This window comes from Nannospalax galili, unplaced genomic scaffold (assembly GCF_000622305.1).
Source record: "Nannospalax galili isolate Female #2095 unplaced genomic scaffold, S.galili_v1.0 scaffold1415, whole genome shotgun sequence".
In the NCBI taxonomy this organism is placed as follows: domain Eukaryota; kingdom Metazoa; phylum Chordata; class Mammalia; order Rodentia; family Spalacidae; genus Nannospalax; species Nannospalax galili.
In genome coordinates this window covers 353940-360082 of record NW_008336308.1, presented here as the reverse complement: position 1 = coordinate 360082, position 6143 = coordinate 353940, and the positions used below count along the sequence as shown (strand labels likewise).

The 6143-nt window shown below is 40.0% G+C and overlaps 1 pseudogene; it reads left to right on the top strand.

Annotated features, from left to right (window-relative positions):
• LOC103732441 overlaps window positions 1–6143 on the top strand; it is a 31551-nt pseudogene that overhangs the window by 15358 nt on the left and 10050 nt on the right.

Here is a 6143-nt window from a genome sequence, read left to right as displayed (position 1 = left end):
GAGTGTGGGGGGTTTTTTAAAAAAAGAAGGTCCCCCCACTCCCCTCCCCCCCCAAACGGCCGTGGGGCCCCCCGTTTAAAAAACCCCAGGGAAAAAAAAAAAAAAAAAAAAAAAAGCGGAGGGGCGGCGGCGGCATTACTCTTTTCACCCGCCAACATTTTTGAGTGGTGGTGGGGACTGGGAGCCCCCACGCGCTGGCCTCCTGTCCCCACCGCGGCCCACATGGCCCTCCAGTTCCACCAGGGATGACGGGCCTGTGGTGTGGCATAAAATGACTGGCAGCAGGGGCGCCACAGAAAGAGCGCAGCCCGAGCCCTCTGTACCTTTAAAGGCTGCTGCTTCCAACTTAAAGTGTCCCCCATACACACACACCACGCACCGTGTCACAATATGGAGCCACAGCCCCATATACCTTAGCAGTCCTGCTCAAAGACTGATTCTAAAATTTTTCAAAAAATTGCTGCGACATGGTAAACACATGATTGGTCTAATAATTACTGCTATTTTAGGTCTTCTTGCCTTGGCTGCTACTACAATTGCTGTTGGTGTGACATCCCCCCTTGTCCTCATTTGGGGGAGAGGACATGTTTATGTTTTTTCCCCAGGATACTAACAATACATGTTGGGTACCTAAACACCTCGTTCGCTTTGCGACATCTCCGAACTCTATGCCACCTGTGTCATCGCTATACCATCCATCATCACATCCTGTGTTCCCAATTTTTTTGAACTGGTTTTTTGGACTCTGTTCACGTTCCCTATGGACTGTTTCCACCGCCTGGCACCCACCGTTCTCCTCTCTTGACTTTGCCTGTAATGCTGTGATTCTCTCCGTGATTCATTAATTTTTCCACATGCTTTGCACACCGTTGTTCTAATCATTGCTTGTCCCCTTAGGGTCCTTTTGTTTGCTTGGAGGGGGGACTTAGGATCTGCCTAACCTCAGCACAGAGCACAGGTTGGGGTAAAGGTAACCACCAATATCACTATATTCAAAATTCAATTTACACACAGCTTGACCATGATTCGATTCCAGACTCTGGACCGCAGTTATATTTCTCTCTCAGTGACACTGTGCCACAGCAGTATTTCCCGTTTCTTCCCCAAGGCCATGGCCAATTGACGGGAGCTTTCAGGAGGCCGGTTAGCCAATGACGGGTAAGATCCTCTCAGAGGGAAGTGGGATGCCGGCCACCCCAACAGCTTTCACTCTGGCAGAGGACAACCTAAGACAGGCACGGTCTTTCCATCCCAGTCTTGGCATGTACTTCATCTTTTAAATAAAAATAGAAAGGGGGACCTGTTGGGAACCTGGGAGCCTGAGGTTCAACTGAGTCTCAGCTACCTCTCAAAACTGCTGACAGGCCTCAGCTGGCAACTTTCCATTCTGCCCACAGCCGTGGCTGGAAGCCCTTGGCACCCAGCTGGGGCCCACGGCCTTGGCTTGCAGCCGGGGCTCATAACCTTGGCCCAAAACCTTGGCTTGAAGCTGGGGCCAGATAGCCTTGCTAGATAGTCTTGGTCCACGGCCTTGTTCTCTTTTCTAGCATACGGTTCCATTCTTCTATAATCAGAGATACCTCCCTTAATGTGCATCAGAGCCCTTGTGCTCTGACTGATGTAATGGTTTGCAGTCTGTGTGCCTTTGTTCTCATTCTCTACAAAAACTCATGCTTGAGCTTCAATAAACGAGACTTGATCAGACTCCTGTCTTGTCTCCATTGCTCTTGCCGCTTACCTCATCCACGGCCCCACCCCCCAATCCAGGTACTTCATGAAAGTTCTGCGGGTTGGAACCGAGTCACATTGTGGGGTGGCCTCCCGCAGTGTAGGGGAAGAAAGGGAAGGGAGGACATATAGTAGTCCCAGATATGAGAGTCCCAGAGTTCCATACTTGGCTTGTTTTGAATATCAGTAGGCCAAGCTCTCTTCCATATAGTCAAGCATTGCAAAAATCTCTAAATTATGCCATCTTAAGAGAAAACGCTATCCCAGTTTTCTCAGGATGAATGGAATAAAATTATCAACCCAAGGCACAGAGTACGGAGCTTTAGAACATCAGATCTGAACAGAAACATAAAGCCTCACAGAGATCCATCCTTGAGTCACATATATACAATTCTGACTGAGACTGTACCAGAAATCTCAAGACCAATTTGGTTCTCACGTGTCAGTGAACAAAAATGTAGGGAGAGACTGCATGTTTATCACAAATTTACCCCTTATTCTATTTATTCATGAAATACTTGAGAATGTTTCCATCCAATTGTCTGAAGCAAAGTTAAATAATATCATGTGGTCTGGAATCTGCTCAGCTCATCAGTGAGGATGGAGTCCTCTGTTCACCAGGTAGATGCTGCAGTGTGAACAGAGGGAAAAAAAAATCATTGTCATGAGTGCCCATTAACTGAGTGATTACTCTCAGGAGCTAAGTAAGAGTTTGAAGCATCTAGTAGAACATTTAAATGTAATTTTAACTCAAGAAACAGAAAACTACAAACTAAATAAAACTGCATTCTTCAGTTAAAATAAGTACCAATAATGGAAAATAATCATAATTTTCATGATAAAGATAATAATAATTTAGCTATATTCATTACATTGTGCCATGTGTCACCCCTCATTGCTGTGAAAAATATGTCAATTTTCTTCTACATGGCCATTTTTCACTGTTTCAAACCAGTGAAAGTGCAGGAGGAGATTGTCCATGTGGTTGGAAGACACTGGAGTCCTTGCATGCAGGGCAGGAGCAGCATGCCCTACACAGATGCCGTGGTGCATGAGGTTCAGAGATACATTAACCTCATCCCCATCAACCTGCCCCATGAAGTGACATGTGACATTAAATTCAGGGACTACCTCATTCCCAAGGTAAGGTGGTTTCTCCTCTGTCACACCTCTGTGCTCTTGCAGTTTCAAAATTGCCATGTGATTACAATGATTTATGTGCATAAGACCAGAGGACTGCAAACGTATTACCTTCGGCTGCTTAGTAAACTTCATGTTATTTCAGGCTTGGGAGTATTATGCTATAGCAGGCATGGTATGTGGTAGGGTGAATCCTCAAACTGCTTTGCCTTCCAAATATTGTTTTGGCAATAGATGTTTATCTGTCCATATGAATGTTCAAAGGTTGTCATTTCATGAAATAGTCTTTCTTGAATTTTTCTCATTGTGAAAGAAAATATGTTAGTAATTAGAAAGAATTCATGTCTTGAATTCTTTAATTCCTCAGTATGGTTATGTTCTTCATTTATCTGCTTTGATTTATTTTCTCTGAAATGTACTATTTTCAATGGTTTGTAGCTTGTAAATATTTTCTGAGTTTACCTGAAAAATGAACATTCTCTTTCTTATAATTGTCCAAGTGCCTCTGCCATTTTTTTTACCTGGGCTTTGGAAAAATTGATTTAAAGAGTCTTTAGATCTGATTTTAATTAACCTAGCAAAATTTTAGTACTAACTCCTCATGATTTAATGTATGGAATTTCAAAGTGTGATCTGGTTTACTATTTTTGTATATAATTTTCCAATTCTTGTGGTTTTAATATCTGGATGTGGTATTTTTTTCTCTGGTTGAAAAATTCCAAGAGAGCATTGAATAGTTGTAGTTATGTAGTGAGTGGGTTTAATTTCTGACAAGCATGAAGCAGTTTAAGTTTAATATGTCCCAACACTTTTAAATTTTTTGAAGAGAGAACTACATTTTATTTAGTAAATCATGCAAAGAATTTTTCTTTTCAGGAACAGAGTGAAAGATACTAATATTCACCTCCTCCTAAGAAAACAATGAACTATAAATTTCTCAGTTGGGATTAGTAATATGGAGACAATTGTGATCTTAACCAGAGATCCTTTGAAGTGGTAGGCATAGAGATCCTACTAAAATATAAAAGAGTTATTAGTTACTAACCACAACAGCTGGCACAGCAAACTATCTCTATTGGTGTAGTAGAGGCACTTTTATCTAGAGAGTAATAAAAAATTTTCTAATTACACTTAAATCCCTCTCAATGGGAAGGTAATCATAGGTGGCACTATAAATCTAGTCAAATACGCATGGCTGGATAAGTCATAAATCCTACAGAAAACTCCAGATCTAAATATGTCATATCTGAAATTTCTTACTGTAGGTGAAATATGAATTGTTATATTTACAGACAAGGATACAATACACCACTCATCCACAACTGGTCACACACAGAGAATATACATCTGAGAGTTGCCCAATCATAATGTACACAATACAGTGGAACCTATACACCTAAGGCTCATGGAACGTCATGGAACAGAGGGTAGAGAGAAAACCAGTATTTCCTCAACCCTGACCAGCACAGTTTCCTTATACAACAAACTGCAATACACACAGATGACTACAGCTGCTTAAGTTTCAGAGAACGAGAGACTGCAGAGTGCATATTCCTGGAGAGTGCTCCTATATTAAACCTCACTCACTCACATCCCTCAGATAAACTTTCATTCCTTTCTTATTGAAAGATGATTCTTGTTGGGACACTTCATGGTCCTGAAAAGGTTGAAAGTTCTATTTATGGTCAAGAATATGTCATATGGACACAAAAATAATACTTAAATTATAGAATTATCAAAACTAAGAGGCATCATTACACTGCTATCACTACTTATATACAGTGTCTCTAATATGATGTGCATCTTGTTTGTTGTGCATGTCAGGCGGTGCCTGAAATAGATTAATTACAAGCAAAACTTTATGAATTACTTTTTATTATTTAATCTGTTAATGTTGAATAAAATATCTGGCAGCTAGAAAATTTTCCATGAGATTATATATGACACCAAATGCAAGATTTGATTTTAATATTATCATATTTAAAGAGGTTGGAATTTATTCAAGGTCCAGGTGCTCTTATTTCTGGTTGAGTACCGTCAAAAAGTTTCATTTCCCACAAATTTAACTTTCCCCTAATTCAATCTCTAAAACTAAATTTCTATGGCCAAATCCTCAGCAAGCCTTAAGAGGTTGGCATTGCCTTCTTAAGTGTTCAAACAGTTAGAGTGTCCAATGAAAATGTTTGATCAGAGAAGAGAACAAAGAACATATCACTGAAATCTGAAACAAATTAAATGATGGAGTCAGTGCCATCCATAAGTTCACTCCCACCGAGCAGGCTTCAAATCCAATTAGATAGTTGTTGATTGCCACCCTCCCCCTCAAATAACAGTGATGCTACTCCACCAAGAGAGGTAGTTTGCCATGCCAGTCCTTATAGTTATTAGGCTTTAGGTCTGTGTTGGACCTTTGATTGCTTTTTTCCTTCCTTGGCAGTTTGCATATCATCATCTAGCAGTATGATATTTAAACTTTGGTTGGAAGGCTTCCAGGTCAACTAATGCTCTATTGCTTCAAGTCTGGTATCTGAAGAACATCCTGTCTTCAGCAGTAGGGTCCCACATACTAGCCTTAGGAGACAACCAAGAGGTTTAGCAATAACCTATGCTTTCCTGGGCTTCTCCTGGACCACTCCAAGTGAGAAGAAATATATAGTAAAAAAAGCATTCATTTAAGCAAACTTCCTAAAAATATGTTGTTGGGGTTTGTGATGTGGTTCTGTGTTGTATAGCATGCACAAGGCACTGGGTTCAATCCCTAATACCACAAAAAACAATTAGTTCATTCATTCATTAATTAAGCATTAATTAAACAAACTGTTCTGTTGCCTTTGTTTCCTCCAAATGTAATTATTTGATAAATTTTGATGTTTTAACGACACATTTATCATATACATATATATTATGTACATATATAAATCATAATATATAATGCATATATATGTAGTTGCTGATAACTAATGTGCATTCTAAAACATCAAGAATAAATTATGAGGGCTGGAGAGATGGCTCACTGGTTAAGTACACTGACTGTTCTTGCAGAAGACCTGGGTTCGAATCACAGCACCCACATGGACACTAACAACTGTCCATAACTCCAGTTCCAGGGGATCTGATGGACTCTTCTGTCCTCCATATAGGCATTGCACGATATGGGTGCACTCACCTACATGCAAGCAATACAAATACAAATAAAAAATAAAAATAATAAAGTATTTTTTAATTAAAAATGGATAAATTATGAAAGTATACTCTTTGCAAAATATTCAACTATG